The 18,169-nt window shown below is 45.3% G+C and overlaps 1 protein-coding gene and 1 non-coding gene across 10 annotated transcripts in view; one reads left to right on the forward strand and one right to left on the reverse strand.

Annotated features, from left to right (window-relative positions):
* Positions 1-18,169, forward strand: part of LOC147106137 (protein kinase C and casein kinase substrate in neurons protein 2-like) — a 185,648-nt gene that overhangs the window by 24,043 nt on the left and 143,436 nt on the right. For 2 of the 9 annotated variants that reach the window (XM_086008952.1, XM_086008951.1), the window contains exon 2: positions 14,226-14,285. The exons of the other annotated variants lie outside the window; for them this stretch is intronic. The gene's annotated coding sequence lies outside the window, so the exon portion shown is untranslated. The remainder of the gene's footprint in view (positions 1-14,225; positions 14,286-18,169) is intronic. 9 annotated transcript variants of the gene reach the window in all.
* On the reverse strand, positions 15,502-15,604 carry LOC147106138 (U6 spliceosomal RNA). The gene has a single exon (XR_015081488.1). It is a non-coding gene; the product is annotated as a U6 spliceosomal RNA (small nuclear RNA).

Raw genomic sequence — 18,169 nt, forward strand, 5'->3', positions numbered from 1 at the left:
ACCTGCATTGGGTCTTCAGTTGGGTTTGGTCCGCTGATGCGGTTAGTCGCTCTGTTGGATCTATCGGGCAAGTACCCAATTTTCTTTGGTTAGGGCTAGTGTTAGTCTTTTTGTGTCCAAATCTTACCCAGGGGTAAGTTAGACTGGCCTGTAGAGTGGAAACAAGTCTTTGGTTCGTGAGTTTTTCGGCGGTTGGTTCCTTGTTGGTCGCGGTGGTAATATTGGCTGGTGTTGGTTTCTGTAGGCCTTTGGTTGCCGCGATCTCTGTTTCTTCTTTCTTCCTTCGAGTCTCCGATGATGATCTTTCTATTGAGCTGGTTGGCTGAACTTGAACTCACTCGAACTGGTAACGAACTGACTGACTGTCTGTACTGTACTGAACACTGAAAAGGCAGGCCTCAATTATGCTAATTTGGGGCCTGGCTTATCTGACCGCCAAATCTCGGTTTCCTTTGTTGAATTTGGCGGGCTCGTTATTTTTAATGTCTTTTAAAACTTTAATGAGCTTCGGGGATGGCCCATCCAAAACTTAACGAGTTTAGGGGATGGCTCACCCAAACTTAATCGGCTTTTAACTGGTTTCGGGATTGCCTTGAAACCAATTTAAAATGCAAAACATTTGTCAATCCTTTTAAAATTGACTTTGGACTGTGGTTTGTTTACGGTAACTGTAGGGCTGATGTCCCCAGCCATACAAAAGAACATGTCCTGTTTACTTGATACCTGGCTCTGCGACTTTTGGGCGGGAAAACAGGCTTCATTGTCCTCATGTAAAACTGGGGCGTCCCTGGACATTCCTCAGACAGTCTAATATCCAAACCTCAGGGGCCCACCCAGCCTCCCTGCTTTGCAAGCCTGAACATGTCTTTTAAACCAGCCAAATCTTCCTGGGATTTTTATTTTAAATCCCTTTTGCCCAATAACCCTTTAAACAGTCCAAAAAGGTCTCTTCCTTAAATTAAACTCCTTGAAATCCTTCTGTTCTGGCCCAGCCACACTTTTACCTCTTTTCCATGTTCCTTCTGTGATGTTCCAAAAATCACTTTAAAACGATGCTGTCCTTCTGTTCTGGGTTTGTGCAGAAATTTTTGAACCTTACACATTTTACTGAGTTATCATCTTTACAAATGGTTTTGATGAGAGTTGAACAATAAGTTGAAACATTTAACAAATGGTGTCCTAGGATAATGAGATATGGCTTATTCAGGCAGTGCATTCCAGATTCTAACCACAACATTTGTATTTCTTAATACAAACGGGTAGATTGCAGTAAAATAAAAAGCAAATTGCAGCAGATGCTGGATCTGGAATTGTGCATTAAATGCTGGAAACACTCCGCAGGTCCGGGAACATCTGTGGACACAGAAACAAAGGTTTAAAACCTTTCAGGTCCATGAGCTCTCGGCAGAACTAACTTGGCAGCTTTGCATCAAAATATTGCAGGTCCCGTGTGAGTTTCCTTCCAAACTTTTTAAGGTGCTCAAGAATAATAATAAGAAACTAACCTCCCAACTTGCTGTCAAAAATAACAACTTTCCCACACGACCCGCCACCGATCACGCCTGCTACCATCCCGGAAAATTCTGGCCACAGTATGCAGTATAAACCGTATAAATTTACTGCAGAGCACTTTGTAAAAAAAAAAACATTTTGAAGGAGCAGACATATCCCCATTTACGTATTAAAGCATAAAAAAATGGTGTTGCTTATACCCATGCGCAGAGCTCTCGCAGTCAGCGGTGCTTCACACTGTCTCAAATCAATTGCTTGATGTAACCAAAGCTTTTGAATTCTACTGCAGTTGCTTAATATTTAAACTTTATGCCAAGGGGACCAATAATTCCCACTTGCCAGTTCATTTGGGCTTTATAAATGTTTATTGAGTACTTTATACAGGCATTATAATGATGCTACAGCAAAAATGCAGACCCCATGTAATTTAATTTAGCAGTGTGGCTCCAGATCACTGCCACACACAAATAACTTAATGTCACTTATGTTGAAAACCTGGTTATCTGTCCTCTTCAAATACAATCATTGGTGTTAACCTTTCAAGTGCTTTAAAAGGAAAACAAAATAAATAAATGTTTTCCAATCATTATAAATTCCTATGTCCATATTTATAATGTAAATTGCTTATGTGTGAGCCATCCATGTCACGTGTTCTCTAATGCCTTACTGCAGCATCCGAATGACTTTGGGGGAAGGTGGACTGGAGCACAGTTGCTGATCTGTACCCTAATGACAGAAGCTGATCCAAGCCTATTAAAATCTGATTCCCACATATGTTTATTAGAGCAATTTTATACTTTTTTTTTACTTCTGGTCTTGATGTATTAAAATTTCTGACTGAAATTTTGAGCATTCTGTTGACCAGAAAAGCAGGTAATATTTGTTTTTTTCCCCTTATAAACTTTATCTTGCAGCCTTATTTTAAAAACTTGTATCTTTTATTGTATACTGTGTGGTTTTTCAGTGTAATTCAACATAACTTATTTATTATTACTACTACAGTGAAATTATCACTCAGTAAGTATTGTTAAAGCATTACTCATTCACTGTTATCGGGTTTATATTGGCCTGGATTTTGCGGTAAAAATAACTGAAACTATCAGCATTAGTCAGTATATGGGTACATAACTGCACAGCCATCTTCCCTATTGGTTTGAAAATAAATATTGTCACTAAAGCTGGTTTCAAGTGTTGTATGAGTGGTTACTGAAGATGAAACACAGATGAAGTCTTCTATTCTGGTTTTTAGTAAAATAACTACCAGTTACATTGTCAGTTTAAATGTTCAGTATACAGACTGCTTAAAATCTGACACCATTCCCCTTGTGAGGAGTTTCAGGGAAATCATTTCCTAAATAAGTTGATATAAAATTAGCAAATTATTAAATATTTTGAAATTATAAATCCTTAATTAAATTCAACTGTACATTGGGGTATAGACGGATCCTTTAACATTTTCTAGCTTTGCTTGGGTATTCAGGACTGTCTAGTGATGGTCTCCCTTATGTGTTGAACATGTTATTCCACCACCATGCCTAGAATGTTGTTACACCAGCCTCTGCATAGTTTGGCTCAATCAACACATGAAAAAGGCTGCACTTCCACACCTGTTGCAATGTTAGCCTTGTGGTGAGCACCAATCCACGCTGTGGTGGTAATGTCTCCTGTATTTATCCCTACAGCAGCTCAAATCCACAGTTGTGAATCTTGGATTGGTTGTGGAATATCTGATCAGTTTCTTCACATACCCCTTCCAAGGCTCTATAAACATGTGTTTTTTGCAATGTTAGATCTGGATATTTCAGGAACGAATGTCCTTAGTTCTCTCTTGTCCCTTATGTATTTTGTACTTTTCATGGAAGGTGCCCATTTCATTGTTCGCATCAAATACTTTTGCTGCTGTGTCAGCAGCTATCTCGTGAAAAATATTTTCATGGTCCAGGAAGCTGTTTTCCTGTTGCTTATCTTTATTCCACTGATGCCATTCCATCAATATCGTCCTCACTTTATTTTTTATAGGATTCTGCGCGATCTTTAAAATCATGCCTCATCTTCTCACATTGGTTGCACTGCTTTGATTCACAATAGTCTTTGCTGGGATAAATTGCCCACAGTTTGTACACTTTGGGTCAGGATGCCCACCTGCCAAATGACACAAAAGATTGGATGTGCCATGGTTATATGATATAACCCCTGACCGAGCCAAACGTGATATTGCTTGGTAGGCATTTGGCAGACCCTAACTGTTCAGGGTGAAGCATTAATCAAATCTTCCACTACAATGGATGATGTGATTATTGCCCTGTTACAAACACTCCACATCTTCTGATGTAAGTGACATCAACCACATTGCTACGTTAATCACACAATACTTAATGATATTGTTAAAACTTTTCTCACTGTCCAATAGAGCCTCTACAAGGAGCTTACTCAATATAAAAAGAATTGTCACAAAAAACTTATTTGAAGGATTTTCTTCTCCGTTAAAACCATTTAGACCAAAACCGATAGCTTTCTGTAGAATCTGCCGAGTGAAATTGAGCGGTGTAAGCTTCTCGCTCTCTCCTTTCTTCCTCGATACCATCCTTACCTCAGGAGTGTATAACATCCATGTTTGGCTTTAGGCCAGTAATTTCTCAGATCTAAAATGCCAGCAGCAACCTGCTCTTTCAGATCTGGAAGAATAATTGTCCCCACTCTCATTTTTAATAAATTGTCTTTTTACTCCTAAAACAAAACGGTTTCTGGAATTTGTACAATTCAGCTTCCTGTTTTTACAATCGTGGTCACACAAACCCATGTGACATACGATTGATTTCATTGTTTCAGGCTCTTCACAATAGTCATCTAATCTGCTTCCGTAGTGTTTTTAAAAAAATTTATTCATGGGATGTGGGCGTTGCTGGCAAGGCCAGCATTTATTGCCCATCCCTAGTTGCCCTTGAGAAGGCGGTGGTGAGCTGCCGCCTTGAACCGCTGCAGTCCATGTGGTGAAGGTACTCCCACAGTGCTGTTAGGGAGGGAGTTCCAGGATTTTGACCCAGCGACGATGAAGGAACAGCGATAGACTTCCAAGTCAGGATGGTGTGTGACTTGGAGGGGAACTTGGAGGTGGTGGTGTTCCCATGCGCCTGCTGCCCTTGTCCTTCTAGGTGGTAGAAGTTGTGGGTTTGGGAGGTGCTGCCAAAGAAGCCTTGGTGAGTTGCTGCAGTGCATCTTGTAGATGGTACACACTGCAGCCACGGTCTGCCGGTGGTGGAGGGAGTGCATGTTTAAGGTGGTGGATGGGGTGCCAATCAAGTGGGCTGCTTTGTCCTGGATGGTGTCGAGCTTCTTGAGTGTTGTTGGAGCTGCACTCATCCAGGCAAGTGGAGAGGATTCCATCTCACTCCTTACTTGTGCCTTGTAGATGGTGGAAAGGCTTTGGGGAGTCAGGAGGTGAGACACTTGCCACAGAACACCTAGCCTCTGGCCTGCTCTTGTTGCTACAGTATTTATGTGGCTGGTCCAGTTAAGTTTCTGATCAACGGTGACCCCCAGGATGTTAATGGTGGGAGATTTGGCGACAGAAATGCTGTTGAATGTCATGGGGCAGTGGTTAGACTCTTGCTTGGTGGAGATAGTCATTGCCTGGCACTTGTGTGGCGCGAATGGTTCCTGCCACTTACCAGCCCAAGCCTGAATGTCGACCAGGTCTTGTTGCATGCGGGCAGAGACTGCTTCATTATCTGAGGAGTTGCGAATGGCACTGAACACTGTGCAGTCATCAGTGAACATCCCCATTTCTGACCTTATGTTGGAGGGAAGGTCATTGATGAAGCAGCTGAAGATGGTTGGGCTGAGGACACTGCCCTGAGGAACTCCTGCAGCAAAGTCCTGGGGCTGAGATGATTGACCTCCAACTACTACAACCATCTTCCTTTGTGCTAGGTATGACTCCAGCCAGTGGAGAGTTTCCCCCCCCCCCCCCCCCCCCAACAACCCCGATTTCCATTGACTTCAGTTTTACTAGAGCGCCTTGATGCCACACTCGATCAAATGCTGCCTTGATGTCGAGGGCAGTCACTCTCCCCTCATCTCCGGAATTCAGCTCCTTTGTCCATGTTTGGACCAAGGCTGTAATGAGGTCGGGAGCCGAGTGGTCTTGGCGGAATCCAAACTGGGCATCAGTGAGCAGGTTATTGGTGAGTAAGTGCTGCTTGATAGCACTGTCGACAACACCTTCCATCACTTTGCTGATGATTGAGAGTATACTGATGGGGCGGTAATTGGCCGGATTGGATTTGTCCTGCTTTTTGTAGACAGGACATACCTGGGCAGTTTTCCACATTGTCGGATAGATGCCAGTGTTGTAGCTGTACTGGAATAGCTTGGCTAGAGGCGCGGCTAGTTTTGGAGCACAAGTCTTCAGCACAACAGCTGGGATGTTGTCAGGGCCCATAGCCATTGCTGTATCCAGTGCACTCAGCCATTTCTTGATATCACGTGGAGTGAATCGAATTTGCTGAAGACCGGCTTCTGTGATGGTGGGGACCCCAGGAGAAGGCCGATATGGATCATCCACTTGGCACTTCTAGCTGAAGATGGTTGCAAACGCTTCAGCCTTGTCTTTTGCACTCATGTGCTGGACTCCACCATCATTGAGGATGGGGATATTCATGGAGCCCCCACCTCCCATTAGTTGTTTAATGGTCCACCACCATTCATGACTGGAGGTGGCAGGACTGCAGAGCTTTGATCTGATCTGTTGGTTGTGGGATCACTTCGCTCTATCATGCTGCTTCCACTGTTTAGCATGCATGTAGTCCTGTGTTTCAGCTTTCCCAGGTTGGCACCTCATTTTTAGGTACGCCTGGTGCTGTTCCTGGCATGCTGTTCGACACTTCTTATTGAACCAGCTTTGGTCCCCTGGCTTGATGGAAATGGTAGAGTAAGGGATATGCCTAGTCATGAGGTTACAGATTGTGGTGGAATACAATTCTGCTGCTGCTGATGGTCCACAGCGCCTCATGGATGCCCAGTTTTGAGCTGCTAGATCTGCTCTGAAGCTATCCCACTTAGCATGGTGGTGGTGCCACACAACACGATGGAGGGTGTCCTCAGTGTGAAGACGGGACTTTGTCTCCACAAGGACTGTGCGTTGGTCACTGCTACCAATGTTGTCATGGACCGATGCATCTATGACCGGTAGATTTTATGTATAGTTATACCATATGCGACCGAGTTGGTGTAACTAGTTAACTCAAAGATTCAACTTTCGGAGAATTTTCTTTTTTTCTTTCCTCGTCTCCTGAAGTGCTTCCATGGTACTGCTTTCTCATGGTTTACTTTCATATCTGTTACAACAAACACACATTTCCTCCAATAGTTTATGCTTCTGTTTCTGCTTGGTCGTGCCCAGTGTGCTCCAGGACACCATCTTGGTCTCTTCCTCTTCATTTAAACCTAGGGGACAAAAATGCATTCAGTTGGCTTTCGTATATACATCGACATCCCCCTTTAGTTCTTCGCCACCTCCACTGATCTCGAGGCTGCTGTTATACTCTGTGCTGTCTGTGTAACACAGAGACCTAGCTGAGCTGAAATTTCCTCTAGCTTTGTTCCTGCAAAGCTGTCTTTCACCAATACCAACATGCCCCGCTCAGGCCTTGATCCCATCAACCTCCACAGCTGACCCCTGAGGCTAAGTCGGAAACTGTGGAACCTTGGTGTACTGTGTGACCCTGAGCTGACCTTCCTTTCCCACATCTGATCCATTATCAAGATGACTTTCTTTCACCTTCAAAATATCACTGACTTATGCCATTACCTCTTCCCCTACTGCTGTCTTGATAAGCACTATTATCACTTTCAAACTTTATTTTTTCTATGCTCTCTGAAATAGCCATCCCATCTCTAACCTCACAAATTACATCTGATTTAAAACATCATAGCATGCATCCTCCTCATAAGCATGCCTTGCCCAGCACCACTGGCTGCCCATGCTCCAGGAAATTGACTTTGGATCCTCGGTCTCCCTTTTATATGTCCTCATTGCACACTAGTCCAGCAGTACATCCCTAGTGCACCTTCTGCTCCTCTCACACCAACTTACTTGTTGTACCTCATTCCTTCTGATCCACCATCAGTGTCCACTCTTTCATCCACATCAACTTTGCCCTCTTGAACGCCTCTCTAAATCCCTGCCATTTTCTTCCCTGTTTCAAAAGCCTTTTTAAAAACCTTTGCCTTCAACCATCCTCCTCCCAACCCCCACAATAGTCTCTTTCCTAATTCCCTCCTGCTTGGTGTCCACTTCCCTCTGCCCTTTAGAGCACTCTGAAATGTCCTTCTGTATGTGAGGAGAGCTATATAAAGTTGAATTTAATCTGATTTTGTATAAGAATTTGTGGACCAGAACAAAATTTTACTTGATACTGTACTATGTAAATCTAACTGGAGAGCAGCTTGTGGGTGCAGCATATCTTTGTATTCATGTTTTGTGCCACTATGGTAGGATCTAGTTAGTACCTGGGATCTCTTGCATGCCTTTTCTGTCTATTCACCTTCAATTGGGCATTTTTTTTTTGCTTTCAGATAGCTTTAAAAAGGTGCAAATTTTTAGTTAAAAGATTGATGCTGTGAATTCATTTACAATGAATAGATTATGGAAAATTTGCAAAGATTATCTGGAAACCCAATTCCGTTAAGCCGATTCAAATGTGTGCATTTATTTAAAAATCTTAGGATCCCATTTCTGCATTGTGGATAATGAGCACTGAGATAAGCCTAGCTGTGAGTAAATGAAAATCTGCATTACCAGCAGCACAGGTCTCGAGGGCATCAGGATGGAAAAAAATGTTGTTGGAACTTGTATGAAGCAGGAACCTGACCCTTCAATCATTCTCTTCAAAGATTGCACAGAGTTCCACATGACCTTTATCATACAATAAAGGCATTGTAGTTCGTCTTCAATTACTGATTGCATCATTACCTAGGAATACTCTACATTATTAGGGGAAGGGGGAAAGCGAGATAGACAAGACATCGAGAGAAACTGCACAGAAGCAGATAATGTATTCCTAAATGTCTCTTTCTAAGTGAAAACCCTTTGCAAATAAAGTCCATACTGTTGTGCCACATATATCTTCATGGTTTATGAATTCACAGCTATTTTTGTAATACAAGATTCAAGCTAATTCTCCGTTTTAGATGGTGACTGAAACATGGGCCCAGATTTTGTGGTGGATAATGATGGCGAACTGTCAGCATTCACCGTCATTACCCGTCTGAAACTGACGCAACTTCAGGATTTAGCGCATGCGCATCTAAACGCGGAAATCCTGAAGTTGCGGTCAGTAATTCACTGCACTGACACAGACTGCTGTGGAACCTCTTTCCTTCCCCCCCCCCCCCCCCCCCCATAGCCAGCAATCGGTGAAATCATTGGAATTGATGAAAACTTGAGCTTTTCTGCACTAATGTTGCTGTTAAATATCCCATTAGATGTCAAGCCTTGTTGGAATAGGTGTAACTGGGGTTTTAACAGCGCATTGACTGCTGAACAGCCATTCTGGCTTGGAAAAACTAATTTTTATATTTGTGGAATGCCAAATCTCTCCATTATGAATAAAAATTACAAATTTTAAGTTTGTTCATGATATTTCAGCTTCTACCTTATACCCATGTGAAAGTTCCAATCTTTATATCACTCTCTAACATTTTTAAAAAGTGGATAAAAGGTGCTTTTTAGTTCCTGGTTTGCTGTCTGAGAGAATTCTTCAACATGATTGGCTGCTTAGACGGCTTGATTATGTCACAGCTGCAGTGCTCTAGGAATCCCCTATTCACAGTACAGTAAACTCACATTTAAACGGCACCTAATTATCCGGAATTCTCTAATAACCGGCAAAATTCAGGAGTAGGCTTTGAGGCTTTCGTATACTGTATATTTGTGGCTGTGTAACCGGGGTTCTCGTACCTTTTGCCGTGTAACCATGGCTCCTGCACCTCTGGTTGTGTAACCGGGTCCCCTGTACCTGTGGCCGTGTAACCGGGGCTCCAGCACTTGTGGCTGTGTAACCGGGGCTTTCGTACCTGTGGCCGTGTGATCGGGGCTCCTGCACTTGTGGTTGTGTAACCGGGGCTTCTGTACCTGTGGCCGTGTAACCGGGGCTACTGTACCTGTGGCCGTGTAACGGGGCTCCAGCACTTGTGGTTGTGTAACCGGGGCTCCAGCACTTGTGGCCGTGTAACCGGGTCCCCTGTACCTGTGGCCGTGTAACCGGGGCTCCAGCACTTGTGGCCGTGTAACCGGGGCTCCTGTACCTGTGGGCGTGTAACCGGGGCTCCAGCACGTGTGACCGGAGCTCCAGCACTTGTGGCCATGTGACCGGGGCGCCAGCACGTGTAACCGGGGCTCCAGCACTTGTGGCCGTGTAACCAGGTCCCCTGTACCTGTGGCCGTGTAACCGGGGCTCCAGCACTTGTGGCCGTGTAACCGGGTCGCCTGTACCTGTGGCCGTGTAACCGGGGCGCCAGCACTTGTGGCCGTGTAACCGGGGCTCCTGTACCTGTGGGCGTGTAACCGGGGCTCCTGTACCTGTGGGCGTGTAACCGGGGCTCCAGCACTTGTGGCCGTGTAACCGGGGCTCCAGCACTTGTGGCCGTGTGACCGGGGCTCCAGCACTTGTGGCCGTGTGACTGGGGCTCCAGCACTTGTGACCGGGGCTCCAGCACGTGTGACCGGGGCTCCAGCACCTGTGGCTGTGTGACCGGGGCTCCAGCACCTGTGGCTGTGTGACCGGGGCTCCAGCACTTGTGGCTGTGTGACCGGGGCTCCAGCACTTGTGGCTGTGTGACCGGGGCTCCAGCACTTGTGGCCGTGTGACCGGGGCTCCAGCACTTGTGGCTGTGTGACCGGGGCTCCAGCACTTGTGGCCGTGTGACCGGGGCTCCAGCACTTGTGGCCGTGTGACCGGGGCTCCAGCACTTGTGGCCGTGTGACCGGGGCTCCAGCACCACTTGTGACCGGGGCTCCAGCACTTGTGACCGGGGCTCCAGCACTTGTGACCGGGGCTCCAGCACTTGTGACCGGGGCTCCAGCACTTGTGACCGGGGCTCCAGCACGTGTGACCGGGGCTCCAGCACGTGTGACCGGGGCTCCAGCACGTGTGACCGGGGCTCCAGCACGTGTGACCGGGGCTCCAGCACGTGTGACCGGGGCTCCAGCACGTGTGACCGGGGCTCCAGCACGTGTGACCGGGGCTCCAGCACGTGTGACCGGGGCTCCAGCACGTGTGACCGGGGCTCCAGCACGTGTGACCGGGGCTCCAGCACGTGTGACCGGGGCTCCAGCACGTGTGGCCGGGGCTCCAGCACTTGTGGCCGGGGCTCCAGCACGTGTGGCCGGGGCTCCAGCACGTGTGACCGGGGCTCCAGCACGTGTGACCGGGGCTCCAGCACGTGTGACCGGGGCTCCAGCACGTGTGACCGGGGCTCCAGCACGTGTGACCGGGGCTCCAGCACGTGTGACCGGGGCTCCAGCACGTGTGACCGGGGCTCCAGCACGTGTGACCGGGGCTCCAGCACGTGTGACCGGGGCTCCAGCACGTGTGACCGGGGCTCCAGCACGTGTGACCGGGGCTCCAGCACGTGTGACCGGGGCTCCAGCACGTGTGACCGGGGCTCCAGCACGTGTGACCGGGGCTCCAGCACTTGTGACCGGGGCTCCAGCACTTGTGGCCGTGTGACTGGGGCTCCAGCACTTGTGACCGGGGCTCCAGCACGTGTGACCGGGGCTCCAGCACTTGTGGCCGTGTGACCGGGGCTCCAGCACTTGTGGCCGTGTGACCGGGGCTCCAGCACTTGTGGCCGTGTGACCGGGGCTCCAGCACTTGTGGCCGTGTGACCGGGGCTCCAGCACTTGTGGCCGTGTGACCGGGGCTCCAGCACTTGTGGCCGTGTGACCGGGGCTCCAGCACTTGTGGCCGTGTGACCGGGGCTCCAGCACTTGTGGCCGTGTGACCGGGGCTCCAGCACTTGTGGCCGGGGCTCCAGCACTTGTGGCCGTGTGACCGGGGCTCCAGCACTTGTGACCGGTGCTCCAGCACTTGTGGCTGTGTGACCGGGGCTCCAGCACTTGTGGCTGTGTGACCGGGGCTCCAGCACTTGTGGCTGTGTGACCGGGGCTCTCGTACCTTGGCCCATTGTCACTCCATGTCCCTTCTTCTGGTCTGAGGTCGGCCGATACATAAATTGCTTCGGTAGGTATAGCTCTCCGTTAACCGGCATTTTTAATCAACCGGTACCATCCCGGTCCCATAGGTGCCGGATACGAAAGAATTTACTGTACTACAATCAATTACACTTCGAGAAACCTCAACTTTTCACCACGGAGATCGTGGTGGGCAGTTTTCTTCGAGATCAGCGGTGAGTGCCTTTGCTTTACCGCTGACTGCAAATTACAGGCCATTAGCTCTAAATTCCACCCTGTTTATTTGGTCTCATTTCTTGGGATATACTTGTATCTAGTTCCATATAACTGAGTTAACTCGGATGAAATCGCACGTTGCCAATGTGGAAAACTACAGTTACTGATCCACATCTTATTCCTCTGTTTTGTAGCATGTTGGGGCATTACTTAGAGCACTGTTGCCCAATAGAAATTGTTGACTAGCCACAGGCGTGACTATGGCTACACCGTTTTAGCCACCTACACTAATTTTAGTAGCAAATGTCTTGTACACAATACAGGAAAATGTATTTCTCGTGCATATTTACTTAATGAGCCTTTACCACCATTCAGTGTAAAACTTTGCAGTCTTTCACCAAAGTTTGGAATTCTGGCAGGCACACCTTAGTGAAATTTCTAGGTTTTTGTCCTGCAGTTGCAAGTGGTACTTTGATTTCATCAGAGTGATTACTGAGAATTGGCTTGCACAAGGAGATGCACTATACTCACCCCTGTTCTCCATCCAGAAGGCGGTTGGATGCTGCTTGCCCTTTGTTGTGACGTACCCTGCTGGAACTGCTCATTATTGGTTGGGGCTTACTTTTCTTTCTGGCCGTGAGCAGTTATTCTGATCGGTTGAGCTGACAATGATGACAGTTCCCCTCTGCATACAATGTTGATGGTGTTTCCATGGTGCTGAAATCCAACGTTTTCACTCGTTTTACACACAGGTTTAGTAAATAACCAATAATCGGTAACCAAGGAAGTAAAGCCTACAGAACGATCAAAAAACACTCGCACGCTCTGCTTTTTGTCTTGCCATTTTACCAACAAACACACAAAAAGGTTAATGTACACATGAGTACGCCGAGTGAATGTGAATTTTGAGGTCGCATGCCCAACGGTGTCTATTGCATATACTAATCAAAAATGAAATGATCGTATCTGGATTCCCAATTAGCCACACCTGGCTAATGTATTCGACAACATTGACTTAGTGACCCTTGTTCGAGATACTATTTGAGACTGCGAAGCTTGACGAGAAGTTGGTGAAAGATTCAGTTTTAGCTCATACTTGAAATGTCTCGTTTGTCCTTGAATAGCAGCATGGGCTCTTTTATAGCCACCTGAATAGATAGATGGGGCATCAGTTTAACATCTTGTCTGCAAAACAGCACGTTCAACAATGCAGCACTCCCACAGTATTGCGCTGAAGTGCCACCTAGGTTATGTGCTCAAGTCCTGTAGTGAGGACCCACAATTTTCTGACTTGGGTCAGAGTGCTGTGAACTAAGCCAAGCTGGCTCTCTTGATGTTGAGAAAAGGCTGTAGATGCTGGATCAGTTGAAATTTTCAAGACTGAGGTTGATAAATTTTTGTAAGAAAAGGGTATTAAGGGATATTGGCGTAAAAGTGGGTAAATGGAGTTGAGGTACAGACCTTGGAAACCATTCCCAAATAACCTCTTCCAGGGTTCAGGATAATATGAAGTGTGCTAATTGCTGGTAGCTCAGCAAAGATATGTGAAGGTTACTTCTGGTCTGTACTGAATTTCAAGTTCCAGTCCATATTTGGCCCAGCCCAAACTCCTTTGGCACTCCATTCTTCATGTACTCTTGGTGCAGATGGATCTATGATTTTTTTTTACTTGTTTTGGGATGACTCTGTTTTTGTCAAATTTTATATCCTCATGTTGGTATTGCCAGTACTACGTCATGTGATTGAAGCTGTGGTCATCATCTGGGATTTGTCGATAAATGATGTCTTTTCTTTTGCTTATCTAGGTGCATGGTTTCAATTTTTAATTTTTGAAAATCTTAAGATTAAAACATTAGACTGAGGCATTTGAGGGGGTTCAAAAGAGGGGAAACAAAAAAGAAAAGCTACACACATTAGAAATCTGAAATCAAACAGAAAAGCTGGAAGTAACTAGCAAGTCAGTTAGCATCTTTTTAAAAAAAAAAATGCTTCCTAGGATTTGGGCAATGGTGACAAGGCCACATTTATTTCTGATCTCTTGTTGCCTTGGGAAGGTGATGGTGGGCCACCTTCCTGCATAATGATTATTCGTACAACTGAGTGACTTCTTGGATAATTTCAGAGAGCATTAATCACATAGTGTGGACCTGAGTCATGTATTCACCAGACTGGGTAGGGTCTGACAGGTTCCCGTCCCTGAAGGACATTATTGAATTAGTTGGGTTTTTATAACCTAGCCCTACAACTTAGTGTTGTACATTCAATGAATTCTCATGCCGATGTTACGTTTTGTGTACCACAGGCCGCAAAGGAAATAGTGCTGAGGAATGTGAGCTTTTCCAATTGAACAGCAGACGACAAGGTAACTAAGTGTTTCTGAATGCTAGGAGCCAGAAAGACTGTCTATAATTTACTATTGAGATACATTCCTGTTCCAATCCTCTCCTGGCCGGCTTCCTACCTTGCACCCTCTGAAAACTTGAGCTCATCCAAAACTTTGCTGCCCTAATCCTAATCCTGTATCCTAAGGAACCAAGTCCCATTCACCCATCACCCCTGTGGTCGCTGACTTACATTGGCTCCCTGTCCAGCAATTCCTCGATTTTAAAATTCCCATCCTTGTTTACAAATCCCTCCATGGCCTCGCCCCATCCTATCTCTAACCTCCTCCAGCCCTAAAACCCTCCGAGATCTCTGCGCTCCTTCAATTCTAGCCTCTTGTGCATCCCCTATTTTAATTGCTCCACCATTGGCGGCCATGCCATCAGCTGTCTAGGCCCTAAGCTCTGGAATTCCCTCCCTAAAACTCTCCGCCTCTCTCGCCTCCTCTAAGTCGTTCCTTAAAACCTACCTCTTGCCAACCTTTTGGTCATCGGTCCTAATATCTCCTTATGTGGCTCAGTGTCAAATTTTGTTTGATAATGCTCCTGTGAAGCGCCTTGGGACGTTTTACTACATTAAGGGCGCTATATAAATACAAGTTGTTGTTGAAAACAGCTGATAATTCTTAACAGCTGACAATGTTGTATTTCCATCCATGCGGATACTGACGTAAGAAAAGTACTAAGCACTTGGTCTGAGTATAAAACAAGGCTTTAATCAACTGTTTCACAACCATGAGCTCTAGTTACATCACTAGTTCCTGGTTACAGAAACATCCTGAGCAAGCTGGGCCCTCGCCCGAGTATTTATACTTTCCTTGGACGGCGCCACCAGCTGGCCACCCAGTGTTATCTCGTGAGTCATTTCTACATCAATGGTAAGATTCATGACAGAGACGTTGACCATAAATAAAAGAGAGATATTCCAGTTCTTAAAGTGACGTGACCGTGTTCTATGTATTTACTTGATACCATTAATAACTTAAAACTTACTTATTCTATGATGTGTCAGCTTTCCTGATAGCACAAACACCATAAAATTAATTTAAGTTCTGATGCAAGGACAGTTATTTTTTAACCACTTGATTAATTGTATCCGCTAGGACAAAGGGTCAGAAAATAGTTCGTGATAAGAGATGCTTAAAATTTCTGTGGATTTATTTACTGGCCTTCAGACCTCTTTTGGCATTATCTTTACTTTATATGGCGTGCTTCACGAATTTGCATGAAATCCTTGTGCAGGGGCCATGCCAATCTTCAGTGTTCACATTTCAGAATATGTGAAAAATTGTTGGTTTATGGTGTAATAACTGGTTTAGACTTGGCTATAGGTTGGTGATCAGTTACATATTCTGCAATCCCTGTTATCTTAGACCTAGCATTTTTGTCTAGACGTAGATACTACTTTTTGTTAGCATGCGTCTTTTTCCCAAAGTGCAGCTAATCCATATCAAATGGGTGCAAGACAGCCTAGATGAACGGACCTTTAAGAGTTGGTTTCTTAAATGTATGTAGCATTTTAAATGGTTGGTTTGAAAGTTAGCATTCTTCTACTTAAATTCTATTTACCGTGTTGCTGTTGCGGCCTGATTCTTAATTAATACTCCTTTTACTGAAAGCAGAGTGTGCAGGATGGGAATTTCTTTGGAGTTACAGTGATGCTGGTAGGTTGGAGGAGAAAGAACCATTCTTGAAGGAACGAGTAAGGTAGATGTGATTACTCCTTGGGTGTTATGTACTCTTATCCAGACAGTCCTGTAAGTGGAGACTTTACTTTGGTGCCTCAGCTTCAGAAGGGATGTTGTCACATAGATATACCATCTTAGAGGCTGACCTGCAGGCAACTTCTACTCCATGGACAGCTCTTCCTGGAGTTCATTTATGCATTTTATGTCACTGGATCCTTTCAAACCACTAACTCTGCAATATGCTAAATCAGTCCAAGGAAGTTAAAGGCTTGTAAACCTTTCTGCAGTTGGAATCTATTCCCTTGAATTTTGTGCTGTTGTTTAATGCAGGCAAAAAACTAGTCGTGAGCTGCCATAAATTGAAGCAGTGCATGTACATTGATAGACATAGGCTGTCCTGCAGGTTAGACAAGTGTTAGTAAGTAATCTATGCAGCTAAGTTGCGGTTCACTGCTTTGATCTATGATGAGTGAAGCCAGGCTTTCACTTGGACATTACATCTAGACTATGTGTCCTGTAGTGGTGTGGATATAAGTTGCAGTGAGAAAGCTATAAAGTTGTGAGAGTGCTTGGCACAGGTGAGCAGTAAATGTACAACAGGTTTGCAATCAATATTTAATGGCATGGAATCTTGGGCCAGGTACCCATTACATGATACTGGGTTGTCTTACATTGCCAGAGTCCTCGGAATGTGCCATCTTATCCCACATCTGTTCCCATATTTTGTAGGTAGTGTAGACAGTGTTGAGCCTGCATTCTCCTACCATTTATTAGGGAGGTTGTTTTGCACTGCCAAACAATCCTTTTATCACCCATCTCATTCAGGAACATGCCCACTTTGTCAGACATCAGGCAGGTTTGGGCGCAGGAGTGCCCTGCTACCTTGCCCACAGATTCCTTTTCATGCCTCCATTTTGGATTTTCCTTAATTTTGTCCTCATCCCCATATGGCCTTTCCAAAAGCTGCCAATATTTGACTCTCATTATTGAGGTTTTAAAAAGGCCCAAATATTTTTTTCTCTGCAGTTATGGCCTTTATGTACTACATCTCTCGTGCTTTACTGCTTTCACACCCCCACCCCCTCACTGAATAATGTTCCCCACACCAGGTGCAAGGAGCTTATTTTATTGTCTGCATGAGATGTGCTTGCAGTATCTGAGTTCAACTCCCCACTCCACCAGTGCATTAAGTGGCCCATATTCTGTGGTCCTGGCAGCATTTAAGCTGAGATCATACTGTTGGCCCTAACATGTAAGCTGAATGGTTCAGCCAAGCACTGAAACCAAAACTCTCACCACGTTGCCCCAACAATGTGCCTTATCCCCTGCTGCATCAATCCGACATTTCCTTTTTATTGCTACTCTGAATGGAACTGCCACTTACTTACTTAACCATTGGCAGTTTTGTGTTGTAGAATCATGCTGACAAAACACTATTCTTCCCTTTTCCCCAACACACACACACAGGGCCGGAATTTTGCCTACGTGGCGGGTCCCGATCCTGCTGCTGGCTCCATCCCGCTGTTGAAAATGAACTTGCCTTAATGGGGCCTATTAAGCCCGCCCAGCATGTTACCTGGCCCAATTAGATGGAGCGGGCCTGGTGACATCATTCATGACACGATTTCAGCTGGGATCCTTAAAGGGACCATGGCCACATTACATTTGATGTTTAATCTAACAAAGTGGGTGTTGAATCTTTACTCTACAATAATGTAATAAAGGTTATATATGAGTAACAAATATTTAAATAATATTATCGTTAAGTAATATGACACCATCTACAAGTAATATGACGCCATCTACAAATACAATCAAGAACATAATTAAAAAAGTACATTAATTGAGAAGATGTTGGTGCTTTAGTCACAAATCTATAGACTTTTTTGTATCAGTAACTGGTACAAATAAAAGATGTGTATAGGTAATATATTTAAAATTAAACAGATTTTAAATGTAATTGTAATGGGGTGGATTTACAACTTTATGCAAGTTCAACAGAAGAGCTGCAGAAACCCCGACAAACAGTGTAAGTGGTGCTTATGTGTTTCTGGGATTTCTGAAGCTCTTCCGTTGAACTTAACAATGGACAAGTGAGAGAACCTCAGCAGAAATTCACCCCCAAAGTCTCAGACTGAAAAATTACATTAGTTATATTCAGGAACTGAAAGCAAATT

The sequence above is a fragment of the Somniosus microcephalus genome, chromosome 16 (genome assembly GCF_052327205.1).
Source record: "Somniosus microcephalus isolate GS21.2 chromosome 16, FLI_Smic_1.0, whole genome shotgun sequence".
In the NCBI taxonomy this organism is placed as follows: Eukaryota; Metazoa; Chordata; class Chondrichthyes; order Squaliformes; family Somniosidae; genus Somniosus; species Somniosus microcephalus.